This window comes from Heloderma suspectum, chromosome 4 (genome assembly GCF_057233095.1).
Source record: "Heloderma suspectum isolate Gila_16-S chromosome 4, 16-S_ref, whole genome shotgun sequence".
NCBI classification, from domain to species: domain Eukaryota; kingdom Metazoa; phylum Chordata; class Lepidosauria; order Squamata; family Helodermatidae; genus Heloderma; species Heloderma suspectum.
In genome coordinates, this window is record NC_139461.1 from 224,883,922 (window position 1) to 224,908,671 (window position 24,750).

Sequence of the window (24,750 nt, forward strand, 5' to 3'; positions counted from 1 at the left end):
GTGAATTAGTCCCACACCACAGCGGGATCACTTTTCACATTCATCCAGGGGTGCTTCCTGATGGAGGGCTCCTAAACAGTACCATTGAAAAGGCATTGTGCAACCATTCCATCTTTTCCTTCTTAATGGGTTTTTTTTTCTGGAGCAGCAATGGGAAAAGACAAGAGGGTTACAAATAGAAGATGACGTCATCTGGACCCCCTGTAAATTCCATAAATGAGGAAGGGTGAACTGCACCCTACTGTAATAAAGGAACTGGCAGAAGAACTCTCAGAACCGCTGTCTATTGTCTTTGAGAAATCATGGAGGACAGGGGAAGTGCCAGATGACTGGAGGAGGGCTAATGTTGTCCCTATCTTCAAAAAGGGTAAAAAGGAGGAACCTGGGAACTACAGACCAGTCAGTCTGACATAAATCCCTGGGAAAATTCTGGAGCAGATGATAAAGCAATCCATCTGTAAACACCTTGAAAACAATGCAGTGATTATTTGAAGCCAACATGGATTTGTCAAGAACAAATCCTGCCAGACGAATCTGATCTCATTTTTTGATCAAGTCACCTCCCTTGTGGACTGTGGCAATGCTGTGGACATAATATACCTAGACTTCAGCAAAGCTTTCGACAAAGTGCCCCATGATATCCTGACGAGCAAACTAGCTCGAAGTGGGCTAGATGAAACAACCATCAGGTGGATCCACAGTTGGCTACAGAATCGGACTCAAAGAGTGCTTATCAATGGGATCTTCTCAAACTGCAGGGCTCAGTCTTGGGCCCAGTGCTCTTCAACGTTTTTGTTAATGACTTGGAGGAGGAGGCGCAGGGAATGCTGATCAAATTTGCAGATGACACAAAATTGGGCGCGATAACTAATACTTTGGAAGACAGAAACAAAACTCAAAGTGATCTTGATAGACTGGAGCACTGGGCAGAAAACAACAGAATGACATTTAATAGGGATAAATGCCAAGTTCTGCACCTAGGAAAAAGAAACCAAATGAACACTTACAAGATGGGGGATACTTGGCTCAACAACACTACAAGCGAGAAGGATCTTGGAATTGTTGTCGATCACAAGCTGAATATGAGCCAACAGTGTGATGTGGCTGCAAAAAAGGCAAAGGCTATTTTGGGCTGCATGATAGAAGCATAGCTTCCAAATCCCAGGAAGTACTAGTTCCCCTCTACTCAGCACTGGTTAGGCCTCATCTGGAGTACTGTGTCCAGTTCTGGGCACCACACTTTAAGAAGGATGCAGACAAACTGAGGATTCAGAGGATGGCAACAAAGATGATCAGGGGACTGGGAACAAAGCCCTGTGAGGACAGACTGAAAGAACTGGGCATGTTTAGCCTTGAGAAGAGAAGACTGAGGGGAGATATGATAGTGCTCTTCAAGTACTTAAAAGGTTGTCACAGAGAGGAAGGCCAGGATCTCTTCTCGGTCATCCCAGAGTGCAGGACACGGAATAATGGGCTCAAGTTACAGGAAGCCAGATTCTGGATGAACATCAGGAAATAATTTCTGACTGACAGAGCAATACGACAATGGAACCAATTCCCTAGGGAGGTGGTGGGCTCTCCCACACTGGAAGCATTCAAGACGAGGCTGGACAGCCAGCTGTCAGGGATGCTCTGACTTGGATTCCTGCATTGAGCAGGGGGTTGGACTCGATGGCCTTGTAGGCCCCTTCCAACCCTACTATTCTATGATTCTATGAAAAGCCTCATCTGGGGGGTTTCTCCATGACAACGGAAGGAGAAGCGAATAGAGGATTACCTGGATTTTCCTAGGAATCGGCTTTGGCGTGCTTTGGTCTGCACAGGGTTCCACAGGTGAGCGCACCACACCAACATAGGTCCCTTCACAGAACATACTTCTGGGTGGAGGGTTGGAGTATTCATCATCTGACTGGCAGGGGCTGCTCAACCAAAGAGAGCCCCCCCCCTCCCCCATCCAGGCTCTCCCCGCTCTTTCTCCTTCTATAAAATCCTGGGAGGTTTCCTCCTGTGTCTCAACAAAAGCACTCTCCTTCTCTCCCTCTCCCCTGCATTAATTACTTCTTTACAGCACAAAAAATTACAGGGACACAGCTGTAGATCCTCCCCTCCCTAAAAGCTCCCAGTCCTGCAATCCAGGGAAGCTCAGCATTAACTACTCCCTTACAGCTGGCAAAGCACTTCGGAGCCTGTAGGAGACTTAACCCTGTGAATATTTGAAGCACCCTGGCTCCAACCAGCCTTTTTTCTAATCCCTGTTCTCCTTTCTCCAAAGCTCCCAATGATGCAAAGGAGCGAAGCTGTGAATTAATTACTTCCAAAAAGAAAGGAAGTAAACATCAAAGACAAGCCTCACTGAACACAGTGGGAGTTACTTCTGAGTAGACACATATGTTTGTGGTGGGAAAGAGACGGGAAAGCAGCCCCCTTTCTAACTCAATGCTGCACATGATTGAAGGTGCAAATTAGTTACTTCTGAACAGCAACAAACCAAACGACAGAGAATCACAGCTTCGAGATAGCGCTTTGTATCTTTTAGAGAATTAGTGCTTTAAAATGTGCTATTTCGATTGAGGGGGATCTCAGTACATTCTGAAGTGCACATTCAGGGGACAAGCCTCACTGAGCACAATGGGAGTTACTTCTGAGTAGACACTAACTGGTTTGTGCTGGAAAACATGTGACATAGGGACAGGAAACCCTTCTTGATTGGGGTCATGGTGAAAGGCACACCCCTGGGCAGGGCTAGCATATCTGACGTAAATGCAGGGGTTGGGGCACACAACAACCCAACTTAAGGAAAAGAATCGGACTTAAAGTAGTCTCAGGGAATCCAGTTTTTCCATGAAAAGCTCCAGGGTGGTTGCAGGATGGCCACGATGTCATGTGCCCTGAATGACCTTGAAACGGAGCCAGCTTGCAGCAAATTGATCATGGAGACACCCCCCTGGAAGCACCCCAGCTCTACAGTTCCATCCCCATTTCTGCCAGCACAAAAATAAAGCATGGGGAGGGGAGCAGTTTTAAAATAGCACCCGCAACACTGTTTCCTACCACTTGGGAGACTGCTGCTTTCCCACCTTCTATCTTAACCTAGATTCTCCTTTGCTTCATATGATGTATTCCCAATTTTAAACCATCAGAGCATCTTTTACACTTCCTGGGAATATTCAAAACACAAAAATGAGCAGCAATCATGAAATTCTCATGGGGGATTATTGGTGTATAATTAAGCGATATCCATAGTAACAAGCAAATCTGCATTAACCTGACCTACTTCGAAAAAATTCCATCAGCTTGTTGGGGCAATGACGTATCTGTTCAAAGTCTCCCCAACTCTGAAAGCACAACAAGGGCTGGGCAATGAATTCTTCCCAACAAAAAGGCAGCAAAAGACAAAACCAAGGACCCCCTGGCAGCTTAGAACCAGAACACACAGCAGGTTTGTGTTGTTTTCTGCTCACATTTGCAAAAATAAAAATTATGAAAAGAGTTAAGATGAAGGGAAATCCCACAGTTGTGACTGCTTCACACAGATTTTATATCCATCCATCCATCTATCTGTATATATCACTCACACACCCCTATATACTACCCCCCCACACACACACACACACTTATCTATACACACACACACACACACACACACACATGCATGCATGCACACACCCCACCTTGAGCGATTAGGAAAAATGAGATCGAAATCTGATAAATAAAATACATATTACAAGAGTCCTACAGAGAAGTTGCTTGCAGTTTTCCACATGGATGAATACCCACAAAGTAATTTGTCATGTTATGTGCAAGATCATTATGCAAATATGTTCAGGGTCTTGCTAAAAATTGCAGTTACCACCATCTTCCTTTCCTGCTAAATCTCCCAGAGCCCACCAAGCAGCACTCTCTCTGCCAGCCCTCCCCAACCTGATGCCCTCCAGATGTGTTGGACTACAACTCCCAGCATTCCTGGCCACCCTGGTCATTGATCATGCTGGCTGGGGATTGTGGAAGTTGTAGTCCACCACATCTGGAGGGCACCAGGCTGGGAAAGGCTGCTCTACACTCATAGCTCTGTACCGTTTCACCCTTTTTCTTCCTCTTCCTCAAAGAAGTGGATGCCCCTTGATGACTCAGGAAACATATAGCAATAACATTCTTGAGAAAGCAAAAGCAGTCATTCTACCAAGGAGGTCCAAAGTCCCTGTCGTGCACTGTTACAAATAATTGGCGGGATTGTGCATGGATGCGTGGGGTCAGGGACAGGAGAGTCCTTGCATAACCCAACAAAGAGTTTTGGCAACAGCAGGATGCCGTGGGAGGTTCGCTGTTTGGCCAAAACCTGTGGAAGGCATCCCTGCTTCCCCCCATCCCACTTTCACTGTGCACTGTCACAGTTGTGTGTCCAGGCAGTAGTTGGACCGAATCACTGCTCCCCTCCGTATGCCGTCATTCACTCTTGACCATTTGTTTGCATGAATGTTGTGTCTGAATAGCAATTCAGAGAATGGACATTTGTCTCCCTGTTTCTTCCTGATCTTTCTGCATATTATTAACTTCCCCCTCTTTTTTTTTTTTTTTTACTGTTACAGTCTCTTCTCCCCAGTGGTGCAAGGCACAGGCTGCCACACAAACCTGTTGCTCACCCCTTGATAGCTTTTTAGCAAATAAGGCAGCATATACATGTTAATAAGAAATAACCAATAAATACAAACATTTATTGGGCAGCAAAAAAATGGCACCAAATATTATATATTGGAACATAGGAAGCTGCATTATATTGAGTCAGACCATTGGTCAATCTAGCCCAGTATTGTTGACAATGGCTACTAGTCCTGATGGCTATATGCTACCTCTAGTGTCAGAGGCAGTCTGCCTGTGTACACCTCTTGCAGGGGAACGGGGGTGGCGGGGGCTGCTGTCGCACTCATCTCCTGCTTCTGGGTTTCCCACAGGCAGCTGGCTGGCCACGGTGTGGACAGAATGCCAGGCTAGATGGACCCTTGGTCTGATGCAGCAGGGCTCTTCTATTCTTATGACACTGATTGGCAGCAGCTCTTCATGGTTTAAGGGAGGAATTTTCCTAGCCCCACCTAGGGATGCTGGGGATCGAACTTGGGCCTTTCTGCATGCAAAGCAGGTGCTCTACCTCTGAGCCACAGCCCTCCCTATCTGTTGTCCTGTTGGCAATAAGCTGCTGATGTGCTGAACATAAATCAGCTTTTGTTTAGCTATTTAAAAGTCCAGCAAATAAATCTAACTTGCCCTTGAGATTTTCCTTAGAGATCAGACTAAGGTTTTCCTCCAAAATGTGGGTAAAGCACAAATTACATTTAGTCAAAAAGCCTGACAGTTAGGAGGACCAACACAATGCATTCTAAAAATGTGCATCCTATCCCTCTCCCACAGTACGAATAAATCCTTGTCAGTGTGGTCTACCAGGTACTCAAGTTGGGCTCAGATCTCAGATTTCAGCAAGTCCCTTTCAGCCTCAGTTTCCCATCTGTAAAGTAGAACTACCGGAAGTACAAGCTGGGTTTCGAAGAGGCAGAGGAACTAGAGATCAAATCGCCAACGTTCGCTGGATCATGGAGAAAGCAAGAGAATTCCAGAAAAATGTCTATTTCTGCTTCATTGACTATGCTAAAGCCTTTGATTGTGTGGATCACAACAAACTGTGGCAAATTCTGAAAGAGATGGGGGTACCAGACCACCTTACCTGTCTCCTGAGAAACCTGTACGAGGGTCAAGAAGCAACAGTAAGAACCAGACATGGAACAACCGATTGGTTCAAAATTGGGAAAGGAGTACGACAAGGCTGCATATTGTCGCCCTGCTTATTTAACTTATGTGCAGTGTACATCATGAGAAACGCCGGGTTGGATGAATCACAGGTCGGAATTAAGATTGCCGGGAGAATTATCAACAACCTCAGATATGCAGACAACACCACCCTAATGAGAGAAAGCGAAGAGGATCTCAAGAGCCTCTTGTTGAGGGTGAAAGAGGAGAGTGCAAAAGCTGGTTTGAAACTCAACATTAAAAAAACTAAGATCATGGCATCTGGCCCCATCGCTTCCTGGCATATAGAAGGGGAAGAAATGGCAGCAGTGACAGATTTTATTTTCTTGGGCTCAAGATCACCGCCGACGGTGACTGTAGCCATGAAATTAAAAGATGCTTGCTCCTTGGGAGGAAAGCGATGGCAAACCTAGACAGCATAGTAAGAAGCAGAGACATCACCTTACCGACAAAGGTCCATCTAATCAAAGCTATGTTTTTCCCAGTAGTAACGTATGGCTGTGAGAGCTGGACTATAAGCAGGCTGAGCGCAGAAGAACTGATGCTTTCAAACTGTGGTGCTGGAGAAGACTCTTACGAGTCCCCTGGACTGCAAGGAGGTCCAATCAGTCCATCCTAAAGGAAATCAACCCTGACTGCTCATTGGAAGGACAGATACTGAAGCTGAAGCTCAAATGTTTTGGCCACCTAATGCGAAGAGAAAACTCCCTGGAAAAGACCCTGATGCTGGGAAAGACTGAAGGCAAAAGGAGAAGGGGACGGCAGAGGATGAGATGGCTAGATAGCATCACCAATGCAATGAATATGAACTTGAGCACACTCCGGGAGAGAGCGCAGGACAGGAAGGCCTGGCGTGCTATGGTCCATGGGGTCACCAAGAGTCGGACTCGACTGAACGACTGAACAACAAAGTAGATACAAATATTTTGACCTAGCTTGTTGTAAAGACAACACTTGTAAAGTCCTAAACATATTTACCTGGAAGCAAATCTTACTGATATCAGTGGAATTTGCTTTCACTTAAGTATGTTTAGAACTGTAGTCTGAAAACACTGCACAGATTTAAAAAAAACACATTGAAGATAAGATAGGGCAATGCTGGGTTCAGGTTTTGGGGGTCCTCAAGGAAGTTGGCTTCGGGGAGGGGACTCCTCACAACTGCCCTTTCAGATGCCACTACTTCTGGGCCCAATCCACACAAATGTTCAGATGGATAGCAGAAGGTAGGTGGAAGAAGCTGCTCCATCTTCTTACTCCTGCCACTGCTTGCATGTTCAGAGAGGACAGGTGGTAACAGCAGCAAGGCCAGTAGGCTCCAGGGATCAGAAGTGGGCCCCTGCTGTTCAAAATGGTGCTGGCCCTGGCCCTTGAGACAGGCCAGCCATCGGATCACCATATATCTAACAGCCAGGGCATTCAACAACTAGGCACATGGGAAACAGTTACTTCTATTCAAGGTGTCACTGTTTTGTTAGCATGTGCCCACATTGGAGCCTTACACTTGCACAGTACACAGCCCTCAGTTCCTGCATGCAAATAAGGCAAAGGCAAAGAGAAGAGGCTGCGCATCCTTTCCAGGGATGAGTTGCATGGAACTGGCGCACACCAAATAAATCCCCACCCAAACACGGGGAACATTTGGTCATGCCATTCCCTTCCCAGGGACCTTTCCAGATGGACATTTTAGAGCACATTTACTGCAGTGGAAGCCAGACATAGTCCTTGAACAGACACTCTCTGTGCTATTCGTTATTCCATGAATATGCAACTACATTCCTGACAGCAACAGCAATCATAGTGGACAAGTGCCCAAACAGAGCTGTTTGAATGCTGGGAAAGTTCTGTTGCGTGATTATCTTAATGAGTAACACGTCATTGCATGAAGAAGAAAAAAAGAGTCCGCTATAGAGGTCAGGTCTGATCTTCCCTGCCAGTCAGCAATTTCGGTTGTGACTTAATCACATTTAGAAGGCACAAAATACATGCTGTATTTTGGACCAGCTTTCGTTGGGAAAACTTAAAGGCAAACTTTTAGACTTCAAGGCTCTGGAACCAACTTAGCAACAACTCTCCTCTCTACCCTAAGCAATCCAGTTTGGAAAAGCTCCAAGCCCCATTCTACCCACAGGTTATACGATCAACATACTTTTCGATGTCTTGTCCTAACTATCTGAATAACCATCCTGTCTATGCAGTATAAAGAGAATAACTTGCAAAAGTAGGTGTAGGGATCCCGAAAAGATAAGACTTTTGCTTGTGGGACTTCCAAAAAGTTTGGAAACCATTGCACCACTGAAAGAGCAGAATTGAGTTTTCTGCTTGCGTCAAACAGAGGACAGAAGCCATGCCAAGAAACAAAAATAAACAGGTTCGCATTCCTTCATCAGATACCTTCCAAATTAAAGTGTGCCTTTCCCCTGCCCCCTTAACCACAGAAATAAATTTACGAAAGAAAACCAGTATTTGAAGCCAATTAAGAAGTCTGTTTCCAGTTCTGCCTAAACGACAGACAGCTCCATTGGCACAAAGCACTGAACTTGCTGCATTATGTGCTTCTAGCAGCCCTCTCTTGATATCTGCCCAGATATCAGAAGCTCACAGGGAACTTTGAGAAGTCATATTCCTGCACCCGCTATCCTCACAACCCAGCCAAGCTGCCAGTCCACGCTACTTCTCTCTCCCGCCCTTGCCCCTCTCACCTTTTGCAGGGGAAGCTGAACACTACAAAGGAGTATTCTTAATCAAGAGAGAAGCACTTGCAGCGAATGATCAGCTCAGGCAGTGAGTTGTGGGCAAGCAGAAACACCAGGCCACCTGCTCACAGTATTTTTCATGCTCTTTACTCCATGTGTGTGCGCACGCGTATGCCCCTAGGGCTTTCCAAGCAGACAGCCACAACCAGATCTGTTCTTTGGATCACTAGGGAGTGGTATACCCCCAACTTCCGTTAAAAAAAAAAAACAACATTGAAGTTTTCTTAAGGTGGAACTAACTGTACAACCTCTCATCGTTAGCTACTTTCCAAAATCTTTCAAAGCAAAATGTATTTTCCCTCTCAGATAACAGAGATTTCTTCAGCATTTTCAGGAATCTTGAACATCACCCAACATTAAGTCACGTCCACCTATTGCTCCCTACCAGTTTCATAGGCAAAAAAGGAAACTGATCATCCATTGGTTTCAAAGCTCCTCATGCACATTGTTGCTGTGATTTCAGGGTTGTTTTTTAACTCTGCGAAGTCAAATTAGTGTGTGGGGGGGGGTTATTACAAGTCTCAATATTTTAGTGCTTACAAAAGCTTACAAAGCTATACAATTGGGGGCGGGGCGGCAGGCTTGTCAATAGGTATGTAAAGAGAAATTGGTTGGACGAAGCTGGAGGGAGTAGTTTCTCCAAGGAATCTGTTTGCCACTTTCCCCACCTGGCGCCAATGAGAGATCCCCCCACCTAACTGCAGTGTGTATGTGTGTGTGTGTGGGGGGGCTTTTTTAAATCATGACCATGCTGTGGAAAGGATAAACCTCTCTTCCCTTCATGTCAGCGGAGGCTGGTGGCTCCGATGTCAGTGGGACTATGAAGCCGCCCAGAGTTTCAGTCAGAACTCCAATAGAGCTATCCAAGGTGCCGAACCTATTTGGGGGATAGGGTTCAGTACCTTGGATAGCTCCTTTCGAGTTCTGACAGAAACCCAGTGCAGATTCATAGCCCCACTGAGATCGGAGCCGCCGGCCCCCACTGTCTGTTGTCTGGGTTGGGTGGGGCACACCTGCAATTTAAAAAAAAGCAATGACACAATTGCAAGAGATGCAATTCGTGTCACCTGCAGTTTGGCCCTCGGACCCAAGTTGTGCAGACAGACACCTAGGCCTGAAATGCAGAGAGGGAAAGTCACTCTCCAAGTGACAGGGCTTACAAGCACATGCAATAACTGAGCAACAAAGAGGCAAATGGAGGCACTTGCAGAGCAACAGAGAATTCGTGTGTCACACAAACTCTTCATTCAGCCATTGCGCGGTGTATTTTCTAGGCTGACTGGCAGTGGCACTCCAGGGCTTCAGACAGGGGAGGAGGAGGAGAGATTGGCGCATTCAACCTATCAACGTTGTGTGCAGCTGGCCCTGCAGAAAAAAATGCAGAATCAGTGAAGGCAGGAGGAAATCAGGTCCACCATGCATGGAGAAAATGACAAGTAGGGTTGCATTCTAAAAAGGAACAGGGTTCTGTTGTGAAGAAAAGTGACTTTAGTGGTATTTGTGAGCATGCGGAAACTTAACAGAAAATAATGTTTGGTACTGGGCTGTATAAAACAGCAGTTACAAACCAGTGGGTTTGTTTTTTTTTTAATCATTGCATAATTATTTGGTTGCGTCACACCAAACCTTTCTGAGCTAGCTTTTATTCAGAATGGAGGGCCACAGAAAACTGGATGACGTGAATGAGGGAGTGAGTTGCACCATGACAACTGCTTACAGCCTGGGTGGTTAGGAGAGAGAGATCTTTGAGGGAAGTAAAAGCAGCAGGGCTTCTCCTCTGCCTGTCCAAATCTTTTGCCACTGTGGCTTTGTAATCATGCGGTGATTCAGCTGGGTGGGGCTCTCTCCCTCCAGAGAGGGCAAACCGGAGCTCCCACTATGTCGGGGCAACAGCAGAATGGAACTTTCCTCTTTTGGCTCCTGGTATGTTTGTTTGCAGGGGGGCGGGGGGGGATATATAATTTGTACACAGCACTGCATGGGTGGACAACATTATGCCAGGGTTGCCAGGGGTCCTACTTTACAGAGGAACATTCCTCTATTTTGGACACCTGGCAGAAGACAGTCCTCTGTTTGAAGAAGGGTCCAGTCCAGGCCTGGTTCAAAGTCAAAGAACCCTAGGGAGGGAGAGACTGAGGGGCCTTGAAGCTGCTTATCAACAGTTAGCAGATGGATAGCAGATGGAGCAGCACTCCACTATGGTGGGATTAGGGATGTATGAGAAATTAGTTTCAGTTCGTTTTTTTTAATCAGGATTTTACCTAGTTTACACCTTTTGGACTGAACGTGGACTCAGACACAGTCTGCAGTTGAAGTCCATACATTTCTGAGCTCACAATGTGATTTGTGGACCAAAAGAATGTGTTCGACAGCAGGCATACATTTGAAAAATGGGCATGAAAAATGCATAACAAATATGCTTAAAACAATAGGAGCAGAATGTGTACACTTTAGAAATGTGCACAAATGATGCATACATTTGGAAAAAATACACAAAAATATACACAGATTTTCATGCGAAGAAGAAAAAACAAAGTTCACAATCTGATACAGAGTTGAGTCAGAACGAGCTTCGAGAGGGAATTCGGAGAACTTTGGCAAGCTTGAGTTTTGCTGATTTGAACATCCCTAAGTGAGATGTATTGAATATTTATTTAAATCATCATTACTTCTAAATTTGCACATATACTGTATATATACATTTGCATATGCAAGTGTTATGCAAATCACTGTCCTCTTCTGTTCCCTTTTTTGGTGATACAGTTTGTCATTGGAGGCAATGTATAAGTGGCTACCCTAGACTATCTGCAGTCCAGAAGAGCTAGCAATGCCAGGTATCACTCCACACTGATGGGAAGGCTGAGTTGATGGAAGAGACATTTGAGCCATTTTACAACATCCCAAGAATTCATTCTTGAATGCCAACATTTACTTTTGTCTATTAACACCATCCTATTTTCAATTTAATTCCTGCACTTACAGAGCGCAAATAAAATTTGAAATTAACTGATCATCATCTCCACTACATCCAAAAATCACTGTCTTTATATATTGCAGTAGAAACTGTACAGAAGTTTTACATGAGGTGCAGGTGAGAATACAATAGGCCTCTGAATAAGGCTGCATGCACGTCATAGTGACCCTTGCTGGGGAACAAGCCATCTTGCAACGTAGAAACTGTAATACTCTTTGCTTTCAAAGCGCTGCATTCTTTTGGATGTTAAACACAAGTTGTCAATGAGCTGAGATAATGCTTGGATTCTTTCTGACAGATTTGCAGCTCAACCCCCAAAATTATTTTTTGGCGCAAGCTCCAAGGAACAAAACCCTGGTCTAGCTTTCAGTTGCTCTTAGGCAAGACAGAACCAGTGCCACTACATTAAACCCACACACAGTGTGCATCCTTTACATTGTACTATTTTCTAGAATCAGAAATTAGAAACAACATTAAATGCTTTTTAAGCATGTGGGAAGTTTAACCACTGCAACCGATTAGGCACGGATGTGGTAGATGCACCATCCCTAAGGAATCTTGAAACTGAGAAGGGATATTTTTGCATCAAGTCATACTTTTAGTTCAAGCCAGATGTAGATGTTGGATGCAGTAATTCCTGGATAACATTCTAAAGCCAACCAGAACAGCTCGTTTTGCCCTTAGAAATCCAAATACTTGTGAGGAATTTTATTAATGCATATTTCAAACACTGAAAAGGTTAAAAGGAATTGAACAAGGCAAGAACAGCCCTTTGTCATGATCCACAGGAGGGTAAGGCTTGGCTTCTAAACCTTTCCACTTGTTTTTATTCTCAATGTGCTTACATTTCTTTAGAGTTGCTCTTTCCTGTACACTTGGATATTTACTCTCAAACCCCAGGGACTCTCTGCTGGGTGTTGCCTGACTGCACAAATATGGCTTTAGTTTGAAGAGAGAGAAAGTAGAGAGGGTTACGTAAGCAGGAATATGGATCCCAAAGACAAAATATGTCCAGAACTGAACAATCGGCAAAGAATTTCATTTGTTGCCTATTGTTCAACCATAAAAAGGAGTCGAACTTATAAAGAAGACTGAAAACAAGAACCGTTATGGACTACAGGAGAGAGTTTTGCAGCATTTTCAAATAGCAGCATCCAGAGCAATTAGGTTTGATAACACAGTTCCAGGGGGAAACCAGGCCAACAATAAGTTTTGTAGCACTGTAAAGACAAACAAATTGATTATGGCATCGGCTTTCAGGGACTATTGGAAGCATGACATGCTATCTTATGTTGGCAGGCGTATATACACATGGTTGGAGAAGACTGGCCTGGTAAATGGTTTGAATCCACACCCTAAACTTCTACTGTCACTGCTGGGTCCTCAAAACCCAACCACAAAAGCTCTTTAAGGATCTGAGAGAGATCCATAACCAAATTGCAGGTGCCATTTAAACTACACATCACTGCAAGTTTAGGTGCTTCCAGAGGAGGCTTTTAATGTGCGATCGACCTGCCTCAGTCATGAATTTTACGAAGGGTCCAGGCATCATTGTTAGCCACTTGCAATCTTCCTATGTTTTCCCACTGCTTCTTCTGTCCTTTTTCTTACCACAGAGAATCCATTAAGAAAGAAAAGATGGAAAGGCAGAATAGCTTCACAATGCCTTCTTATTGGTAACAGCTAGGAGCCTTCTGTCTGGGAGCTCCCCTTGTCTCTAACCAGCCATGAAAATACCTTTGTGCCAGATTCCTCTAGCCTTCATGCATGCCTTCTTGGTGCTTCCTTCGTTGTCACTCTACTCGAGGAAAACTCTCTTGGGACTGAGTCTTTGGATTTCGATCTTCTACCCATAACAGCAGGAGGGAGGCCTGCTTTGAGGTTTCTGGTGAAGGAAGGAGGTTATAGTCTCCCTCACACCCTAGTGGCCCCAATTGGGATCACCACTTTCCCACCACCATTAGCGATGGGAAAGTGGTAATCCTGGCTGCTTTGGGGTCACTGGGGGAGGAGGACAAACTCAGTGGAGCACCTGCAGGCTCTGAGGACCACATAGAGAGTGGCAGAGGGCCACATGGGGACTATGGCCAAGGATTGTGCACCCCTGTAGAAAGGGAAATACCACCTCTTAGTTTCTTTTGCCACAAGCAATTATATTCTTTACTATAAAACATTCAAATGAGGCCTTAGAAATCCAGAGCACCAGCTCAATTAGAGTTTCCGCAATATTTTGTTTAGAGAGAGCTGCACGTTTTCCATTGTTCTGTAGTAAATACTGAACAGAAAACCTGTTACGCAAAAGCTGGCATTGCCCACCGAAGAGCTTGAAGCAACTACCATCACACTGTTTATGGCATACCATCCATCTGGCTCAGATTTTATCTGGAAAACATATCCAGCACATCTCCCCAGAGGTGGCAGTTTCCAGAACATTTTATAGCACGGCTTTTCTTTCCCCCACACAGGCTTGTTTACAATGTGTACATTTTTTATGGCTGAGGAAAGAAAACAGGCTCTATAATCATGCATAGTAATCAACCCTCATTATTTATTCTTAATGATTTTACAGTATTTTTACACTAGTCCCCTAGAAATTTTAGTCATCCCAAAGAGAATAGCTTGCTTGTAACCATTTGCTAATTGCACGTATGAATGTCAATTAATTCACTTAGCTAATTATCCACTCTATGAGCATCATGCACCAAAGAACTGTAAAAAGATAGGCATATGGTAATAGATTTGGAACAGAATATAGCATGTTGGTGTGTATTCATTCCGCAGACATGGGGTTGTGTGTGTGTCGGGGACACACATATGTATTAAGTTAGCACATCAGCACACCCAAGATGAAAATATGCTGTCAGCTTGGGGAATACAGCCTTTATAAGCCATAATTACAACATTATGCTAATTGTGCCTCAACGTTATCAAAATATCATGGCACTAGAAGGATATCAGAACAATCTTGGTTTGGAGACTTCATCATAGGTCAAGCATTTAAGAGGCTCTTGTCATCTTGCTCCTTTCAACATGAGCAGGTTAACGTGCATCTAAGCAAATCCTTTTGAAAAATCACTAAAGGAAAAACACAACTTCATTATCAGAGCTCCCCATAAATCTAATCACAAAGAAACTTTAACAATGTAAAAAAGAAACAGCAGAGCTGTAGTTGAGAGTTATAGTTGTATTTGTTACATGGCACTTTGGTCCTAATAATGAACATAGGATAAGGAGACCAAAACCACTGACAAAAAGAAGCCCAAGAAACACTGAAACAATTTAACCACTTTTGCTCTCTGGAAGCCACCAAACATGAAATTGCAATTTTTATTTAAACTATGAGTGAACAACTGAAGCTTGATAAGAATTACAACTGTCCATTGGCAACAGAGGACAATAACGTTGCGTGGTTCTAGATGGGTGGCCCCTAGTGCTTCCCGATCGATGCTCTTCTGCTGTCAGTGAGATTCAGAACTCCAGCTGACTTTCTATCCTCCAGGAGTGTAGCCCTTTCTCTGTGTGTACGTTCTGCTATGTTCTGCCCACTCTAATGGGCTTGACATAGCCATGTGGCAAAGAAGGGATGATTCATCCGAGCATGCCATCTAACAATTTTTGATAAAACTTCTAATTTGAATTAAAACATCTTTTTATTTACTAGCCAGTGTGCAATTGCTTTAATTCCTTCTTTAAAAAAATAGGCAAATGGGTGTTCAGAACAAGTTAAAGCTTGATTGATAAAATGGCACCACCGAGAAAGGCAGTAGTGAAGGCACATCAAAGTAGAGGCATGGCCTTAACCCCACCGGCCCAACACATCAATTGCACATGTCAAAACCACACCTCTTTAAAAAGATAGAATACCAGTGCTAAGGCAAGCTACACCTGTGGAGGTTGTGGCTCTGTTCCTTTCCTTTTTTAAAAACCAGATTCTCTGCAGTCTAAAAAGAGACAGAAAAAGCATTGGAGAAACACAGGAGAACAAGAATGGTATGACACTGTCATGTAGATCCTCTGTAAAAACTTTTACAATATGGCAAAAACCTACAGTGATCTCCTTCCAAAGGAAACTGAACCTGGGTAAGAGCTAGGCCCCCAAAACCTCTCACCGCTTAAAGCATCACAACATCTTGAATTCTCTACATTATTTTAAAATTTTAAAAGGTAGGCACTATTTAAGCTAATTTGCTGGATTTACACAAAAGTATACACAAGCCATGCTTATTTTGCTAGCAAAAGAGAACAAACATAGCTGGGGACAAGACAACCAATACTCAAAATCACAGCAGTTGCGATTGCTGAGGCGCCAAATTACTACGTGCACTCAACAAGAGAAACTGAAGGTGCCCCAACAACCCTAGTGGAAGAGAGCTGAACTCGGTTGAAATAGATGAGTGGTTCTCAGCATATCGTGCACAGTTCTTTGGTTTCTAAAATTAATTAGGACGCACTCCCATGCAATCCATCCTTGATACTTGTAAGCCTCTGAACTCGGGGGTTTACGTGCATCCATTGCAGAGCAGGAGGTGCAGCAGAGGTGATCCTTGCCTCTGCTGAGCCTCCTGTCTGCATTTCACCTAGACAGGTGTTTTCACCCATCTAGCTGAGGTGTTGCGGGGGCGGGGAGGCTGGAGACATCTCAGGATACCACATAAGGTGGCTTCCCCGGTCCCCTCCTGTCCTCAGCCATGGAACGCCCCTTTAATCTCCTCTCCGCGGTCGCTTTTGTAACCTCAGAGAGGCAGCCAGCATGGTTCTCTCTCCGCTGGCTACAAGGGGGAAGGGCGGGGAGCTCGGATTCCTGTGCCCGAAGTCAGAGCTCCATCTCTGGCCTCGGATCCAGGAATCTGAAATATCCTATGGCCACCCAGACTCTGTCTAGGGGCTATAGGATTGATCCCTCTGTGTGACAAGAGTTTTCAGTGCCTTTGCTTTCCCCCCCTTAAATTTAAACAATGAAAGGGAAGTACATATCACTGACTTTAAATATGTACAAGCATTCAAATATTTTTAATATAACATTTACATCATATTAAGTCTGCTTTAATGTCTTTCCTCAAATATTTCTGGTCAAATATGTGTGATGTACTGGGACAAAAAATTAACATGGGATGCTTTTTTAAAGCGTTGTTGTTTATTAATCCAAGTAAAGAAAACAAGCTAAATTAGACCTCTAGGGCAAGGGTTGGAAACCTGCGACCCTCCAGACATTCTGGCCTACAACTCCTGTCAGCCCTAGCCAGCATAGCCAATGGTAAGGAATCATGGGAATCGTAGGCCAAAGCTTCTGGAGGGCTGCAAGTTGTCCATTCCAGCTCTAGGTCATCAGAACATTTTTCAATGCAAACTGAACATTTTCCTATGCAAATGACACTATGGAAATTAAGCTAATTTAGGTTTAACCTAATTTGCATTGGAAATGTTTCCAGGAAACCCACATCATTGTTCCTCGACCTGTAATCTGAAGTGGTACAGGCCTCAGAATCCTCCAGACACATTCTGCTGCATGTGTAGTAGGGATGTATGAAAGTCACTTACCTTTCCGCGGATTATGTTCATGGGGGGGGGAGGCGTTCCGTCCCTCCCCCCGGAATCCTCGACGGGGGGGGAGGCGATCCGGTCCTCCCCCCCGGAATCCTCGACAGCCAGCTGTGCTCCATGGCGGCTCCGCAGAGCATCTGGCCAGGCCCAGGTCAGGGCCGTCCACAGCCGGATTTCCAGCCACGGAGGGCTCTGGGTAAAAAAACAAAACGTGTACGCAAATGGCGGTGGCTACAGCCACCGCCATTTGCGTTTCTTATTGTTCGCCGTCTTAGTCTACGTAAATATTTACGTAGACTAAGATGGCGAAAAATAAGGAATAAAAATGGCGGCAGCCATAGCTGCCGCCATTTGCGTATGCGTTTTTTTTTTGTTTTTTTAACCAGGATGTGATAGGCTACGTAAGTCTTTACATAGCCTATCATGTCTCTGTAAAAAACAAAAAACAAAACGACAAGACTGCAAATGGCGGCAGCGGCAGCTGGTCGGAAGACCAGCCACCGCCAAAGCCGCTGCCGCCCGGAACATCCGCCCCAGGTAAGTCTCGTCCTGGGGGGGATCCGCGGGGGGGCGGCGGGCCGTTCCGCCACAGATTTCATGAGATCCATGGCGGAATTCTCTGACATCCCTAATGTGTAGACCCAGTCCTATTCATTCTTAATACAGTTACCTTAAGGTAATACAGGCCTATCACCTCCAGATTTCTGATGGGAGAAGGCTAGAGTGCTGTTTATCTGTGGCCAGGGCCATCCCTATCATTACTTTTTAATTATTTTTTTATTTACAATATTTATATACCACTCCACATCAAAAGATCTTGGAGCGGTGAACAAACTTAATAAACCGCGGCTGGTCACTCGAGGAAGGCTTCTCGAAATAACAAAGTCTTCAGGAGGCACCAAAAGCAATACAACATTGGCGCCAGCCTGACCTCTGAAGGCAGGGAGTTCCACAGGAAGGGGGCCACCACACTCAAGGTTCATTTCTGGGTGGACTCCAGCCAGGCCATCATTAGGCAGAGTGCAGCAGTTGTCTCAGGCAGCAGATGTTGGGAGATGGCAACAAGGTGTTGGAGGAAGGAGCAGTGTGCCACGTGGACTGCTCTCTGCTCCCTAACTTACCCTGATGGCTTCAAGAGAGGTGGAGGATACTATCCCATTCCGCTGGGGGGGGGGAGGCCATTCCCTCCCCCCCGGAATCCTCCCCGGCCAGCTCGGCTCCACAGCAAAACCGCGGAGTCACCAGCCAGCCGCAACTGAACTTCTGGCCGCTACGCCGGCTGCCATTTGCGTTCGTGCCTTAGGCCGTGATAGGCTACGTAAGTATTTACATAGCCTATCATGGCAAAGAGGAGCGGCGCAAATGGCACCCATTACGCCATTTGCGCCCCTGCTCTTTGCCGTAATAGGCTACGTAAAAACTTACATAGCCTATCACAGCCTAAGGCACGGACGCAAATGGTGGCCGCTACGACGGCCGCCATTTGTGGCCACAGCAGCCCGGCAGCGGCTGGAAGACGACCCGGAGCCACCAGCGCCACCGCCAGGTAGGTCTGTTCCGGGGGGGATTTCGGGGGTGGGGGGGTAGTCTGTTCCGCCACGGACTCCGGGAAGCCGGATTATAAAGAATCCTGCGTCACTGGAGTCCGTGGCGGAATTCTCCAACATCCCTAACTGCTGGTCCAGTCAGCTTTTGCTTGTTGAACGGGAGGGGGAGCCACTGTGTTCTTTGCCTCAGGCAGCAAAATATCTTGCTCTGGCCCTGTCTGTGGCCACCCAGTGAGTTCAAGGCTGACTGTAAGATCTGAACTGGGGACTTCTTCCCTATATAGTTCGCGTGCTCAGCCTCTATGCCTATATCAGCCCCTATTTGCATTACACATTTCCCTCACACAACAGAGGCCGCAAGATTGGCTTGCGCAGACTCCTAAAAGTTGGACATAAACTGTAATCTCCTTTTGACTCCTTCCCCCTAAGATGCAATAACTGTCCTTTACAGAAGTACGTGTACATACACACAGGCGTGCACACACACACACACACACACACACACAGAGAGAGAGAGAGAGAGAGTTCTACAACCTGGAAACTTTGCTCTTCCATCTGCAAAGTGGATAATAAAAGCAGTTTTGCAGACATCTCTCGTGGAAAAGGCTCATTATGAAATGGGGAAGAGGCACTAGCTGGCGCATTACCCTAATAAATCAAAACCTTGTGGATTCTTTTGCATTAGCTAGCCTAGCCGCTGGGACAGCTTGAGTTTCTGGCAGAGAGATGGGAATCCCAACCACAGTATTAAACCTTTGCAGCTATGCTAGCAAACCATCCTCCCCACTCCATCCCCAGCTACAATTGCCCTTTTTCAACTGAAGCTTCCTTTGAAAGCCTCGCAGGCTCAAGCCAGGCTGGCAGATTCAGCTGCAGCCAGCAAATTAACTATTTCAAGGACGCATCCACTCCAGTCCTGCAGAACGCTGGTTTTAAGGAGTCTGCAGATGATGATAATTGCAGCCCAACACATCTGGGGGGATCCTAAGTTGGAGGATAATTGCCTTAGGATGGAACCTATTCTGGGGATCTACACCTCTCTTGACCTTTATGCTAAACTCCCTTCAGTGGGTTGTATCCAATGTCAGTCTAACTTAAGTCCCATTTGCTTCAATTATTGTATTTATTTATTTAATCAATGTATATATGCTGCTTATCACATACTATGCACGGTTTTGTATAATGTGCATCATGCCTGCTTATCATACACTATACATACTATATACATGGTTTTACAAAATCAAAAAATAAAACACATCATAATAAATACAAAAGCTCATCAATTAAAATGTTTGAAATACTGAAAATCAAAACTGAAAGCACAGTAAGTAATAAACAAACTAACTGGGCAGCACAATCATCCAGGGAAGGCTTGGGTAAAGAAGTGGGTCTTTTGCAGGCACCTAACACATGCCACAGTTGGCGCCTCCTGAACACATGGGGAGAGGGCATTCTATAAAGGTGCGGGCCACCACCGCAAAGTCTGTTCTAAGTAGGACTAACACTGGACACAACCTTGTATCTCCAAACTCACAGCCCCCTCCTGCTGCCCTGTAAATGCCACTCCACATAGGAACTTAGGAAGCTGCTTTGTACCAAATGCGACCCTTGGTCCATCTATGTCAGAGTGGAAACTGAGCCAATAGAGCCCCAGAGTAGTTCTGATTCTGAGGAGGAACAGCAATCCGTGGGAGAGGAGCTCGCTCATCTCTCACAAGCACAGCAGCTGGCAGAGATTCCTCCTGCCAGGATTCCTGGGACAGATAGTGACCCTGGCAGTGAGAGAGCGCTGGAGGGGGGCTTGCTGGATGCTCGGCACAGATGCAGGGAGCGGCGACAGATGGAGGGCGCCGAAAGGAGGTGCTCCGCTCGTTTGGCGCTCAAGCAACGGTCGCGTCCTGAGGACCCAAGGGAAAGAGGGAGGATCTCTCCCTAGCCCATAAGTTCAGAGTCTTCCCACGGTTCTCCTTCAAACAGGGACCAAATGCCTTACCTGGAGCTTAGGCTACTCTGCTATCTACCCCATTGCAGTTCCTTGCTTAGTTGCTGGTGATTAGTATTTGTAAGAGTCATAAAGTAATAAAGGAATAAAGCCTTGGAAAGAATCCTCGTTGTCTGTGTCCTGAGCTGGCTATTGGAGGGGACTGTAAGGGCAGCTGGGGCGCTCCTGACAGCTTGGTCCCCGTACCTTTTTTTTTTTTCTCTGTTCCTACTGCCTCTGGAGGGTGCCATGGACTCAGCGGTGCAAGCTCTTGCACAAGAGAACCATGTGATCTTGCACATGATCAAGTGTCTCAACTGACGACTGCCGTACAGGCTCTGCAAGCTGTGGCTCAACCCCCACAACCCCAATTCCCCCCTGTCGCAAGTGCCCGGTGGCTCTGCCAGGGAAATTTTCTGGTTCAGATTTTCCGTGCCCAATCGGAGCTGTACATGCGCCTTCGACCTGAAGATTTCCTGACAGAACAGGTTAGTGTGGGCTTTCAGGTGTGGCAGCTAAATGGGCTTCGGGACTTCTTTTCACTAATGACCCCCTGGTCGGGGACTATCAAGGTTTCATGAGCAATGGCCAGATTTTTCAGTGACCCCCTGTGCACGCAGACAGCTTCTCAGGAGATTCGCCGCCTCAGGCAGGGCAAGGACTCAGTTTCCAGCTATGCGACAACTTTTTGCTTGCTGATGCAGGATTTACAGTGAAATGATGCTGCGCTGGTGGCTCAGTTTTTGGACGGTTTGAACGACGAGATCTTGGATGACTTGGCACGCATGCCTAGCCCACCTACTTTGGAGGACCTCATCCAGACCTGCCTCCAGATAGATAGTCGGCTGGAGGGGCGCCGGCAGACCCGGCGGGGCGCGGGGGGCCAAGATTTCCCTCCTCCCATTCCCCCATGTTTCCTGCCCCTCCCCCACCCCTGCGGTGGGGGCGGAGGAGACCCCAATGCAGCTGGGAGCTACCCGAGCCCCGCTGTCACCCGAGGAACTAGAACGGCGGCGCACGGAGCGCCCATGCTTTCAGTGCAGAAAGCTGAGACATTTCTCCAAAACCTGCCGCGCTAGACAGTCCCCACTGCTTCCTCCTCCTCTCCTTCCTCGTCCTCCTCCTCCTCATCCCCAGGCCTGAACAGGCTGCCCCCCATGCCTGTTGGGGGTCTCCAGTGTGGGGGTCGGTTCCCCACCAGGTGGGTGCCTTCCGCAACCCCCCCACCCTCCCATCTGCTATTGCATGTTCACCTCCGCTCCTCCCAGTGGGGTGGGGTGGAGGACCTAGCTTTAGTGGACTCTGGGGCTATGACCAGTTTCATGGATGAAACATTCGCTCACCTCCACAAGATTCCTACCTGCCTCTTCCTGCCCCCTTAGCAGTGGAGACCATCGATGGGCGTCCTCTTTCTTCGGGCGCGGTGACCCGGATTACAGCTCCACTCACTCTGCGCACCCAGTCCCACGTTGAGCAGATTCAGTTTCACTTGGCCAAATAATAATAATAATACCCAATCGTGCAGGGTGTTTCCTGGCTCTCTAAGCATAATCCACAGATTTCTTGGGGGCTTCAGCAAGTGGAGTTCTCGTCTCCCTACTGCCGGGAGCATTGCCTCCCGACCGAGGCGCCAGTCCCAGCCCAGGCTTTAACCCTTTCCTCCCCCTCCTCATCTGCTTCTGGTAGTTCTTCAGCTACCATGATCCTCCCAGAGAAGTATGCAGCTTTTCGGGATGTTTTCAACAAGAAGGAGGCCGACCAGCTCCCCCCTCACCGCCCTTTAGACTGTGCCATTAACCTCATTCCTGGGGCGACCATCCCTGTCAGCTGGCTGTATTTGATGTCGGAGCCAGAACTTCAAGCTCTGCGGGAGTTTTTGGACACAAACCTCAGCTGTGGCTTCATTTGCCCCTCCTCCTCCCCTGCCTGCGCCCCTACCATGTTTGTGCACAAAAAATTGGGACAACTCCACCCAGTGCATGACTTCCGAGCGTTGAGTTCGGTCTCGATCCCCGACAAGTATCCCCTCCCCGTCATACAGAAGATGCTGGAGCGCCTGGGGCGAGCCAAGATTTTCACAAAGTTGGACCTGCGTGGCGCCTACAATCTGATTCACATCCGGGAAGGGGATGAGCGGAAGACCTGTTTCGGCACCCGGTACGGAGCGTATGAATACTTAGTGATGCCGTTTGGGCTCGCCTGCGCCCCCCTCCCACGTTTTCGCGTTTTATGAATGCCATCTTCCGGGACTATTTGGGCTCTTTCCTCATTGTGTATCTCAATGATTTACTTATATTTTCTGAGGACCCCCACGCCCATCAGCACCATGTCTCCGCCATCCTCCAGCACCTCCGCGAGCACCATCTTTATGCCAAGCTCGAGAAATGTGCATTTGACCTAACCTCTTTGGACTATCTCGGCTACGTTATCTCAGCTGACAGGATCAGGATGGATCCTGCAAAGGTCCAAGGTGTCCTCTCCTGGCAGGCTCCATCCACCAAGAAGAACTTGCAACGTTTTCTGGGCTTTGCTAATTTCTACACAAAGTTCCTGCCCAGCTTTGCTCGGCTGACATCTCCTCTCACAGACCTCCTTAAGGGCAGGAAATCTCCTTTTCATTGGACGGCATCTGCCCAACAGGCTTTCGAAGAACTTAAGAAGCTTTTTAGTTCTGAGCCGATCCTGTTACATCCCGACCCGAGGAAGCCTTTTGTAGTGCAAACTGATGCCTCTGATTTTGCGGTGGGGGCGGTACTTTTTCAGCCAGATTGGGCGGGCAGCAGGTTGCAACCTTGCACCTACCACTCCAGGAAGCTGAACATGTCTGAGAGGAATTATACCATCTGGGAGAAGGAACTGTTGGCCATCAAGTCCACTTTGGAGACCTGGTGTCATCTTCTGGAGGGGGCACAGCACCCAGTCGAAGTTAGAACCAACCATCGCAACCTGGAACATCTTCAGACAGCCCGTGCCTTAAACCAGCGGCAGATTAGGTGGTCACTTTTTTCCTCCTGGTTCCACCTTAAGATTTGCCATGTGAAAGCCTCAGACAACCTACAAGCAGATGCTCTTTCTCGTAAGCCTGACCTCCAGCCAGGGGGTGAGGGGAATCCCTCCCCCTCTCTGATTCTTCCCCTCCAGAGCCTGGCGGTAGCTGCGGTACCTCGCTCTTGGGAGGAGCTCCTTCACTCTGAACAGGCTCAGGATGCTTTTGTCCGCACAAAAGTGGAGGAATTGGGATTAGCCTTTGCCCCCCCCACTCTACCCCCTTCTCTTTGTGAGGTGGCCTGCTTTACCATTCCGGCTGGGTCTATGTGCCTTCTAGACCCCTCCGCAAGAAGGTCCTCCATCAGTGCCACGACTCCCCCACCGCTGGGCATTTTGGCTTCGCCAAGACCCTGCACGGAGTGACGCGGGATTTTTGGTGGCCTCATGTGTGTCGAGATGTCAAGACCTATGTCGCCTCCTGCCCAACATGCCAGCGGGCGAAGGCCCCCTCAGGCAAGCCCACAGGCTTATTTCACCCCCTGCCTACTCCCTCAGGACCTTGGAAACTGCTCTCCCTTGACTTCATCAGTGACTTGCTTCGCTCACACGGTAAGACCACTATTCTGGTGGTGGTGGATTTGTTTTCTAAGATGGCCCATTTCATCCCCTGCTCTGAGTTGCCCACAGCCAGGGAGACGGCGGAGCTGTTTTTGGCACATGTTTTCCAGCTCCACGGATGGCCCGAGGGTCTCATTTTGGATAGGGGGGCCCAATTCACTGCCCATTTCTGGAGGGAGCTACTTGGGCTTTTCCATGTGACACTCCGTCTTTCCTCTGCCCACCATCCCCAGACGGACGGCCAGACCGAGTGCACCAATGCGACTCTGGAGCAATATTTGCGCTGTTACGTCAATTACCAGCAAGATGACTGGTTTTCCTTGCTGCCTCTCGCAGAATTTGCTCATAACAATGCCTGCCATGCTTCCACCCGCCAAACGCCATTTTTTGCCAATTGTGGTTACCACCCCAAGGCTTTCCCGTCCACCCTAGCTCCCTCTTCGGTGCCAGCGGCCCATGACTTTTTAGAGGAGTTGCGAGCGGTACACCACCTCTTACGGGACTCCCTCAAACAAACCAAGACAGCCTACAAAGCCCCTGCGGACCGACGGC

General features: G+C 47.1%; 1 protein-coding gene across 6 annotated transcripts in view; it reads right to left on the minus strand.

The window, feature by feature from the left end:
- Positions 1-24,750, minus strand: part of ACOT11 (acyl-CoA thioesterase 11) — a 149,599-nt gene that overhangs the window by 75,341 nt on the left and 49,508 nt on the right. The window contains exon 1 of one of the 6 annotated variants that reach the window (XM_084852414.1): positions 8,496-8,702. The exons of 2 other annotated variants lie outside the window; for them this stretch is intronic. The gene's annotated coding sequence lies outside the window, so the exon portion shown is untranslated. Of the gene's footprint in view, positions 1-8,495; positions 8,844-24,750 lie in introns of those variants that run through there. 3 more of the 6 variants (XM_084852415.1, XM_084852417.1, XM_084852416.1) reach the window with 3 other exon arrangements.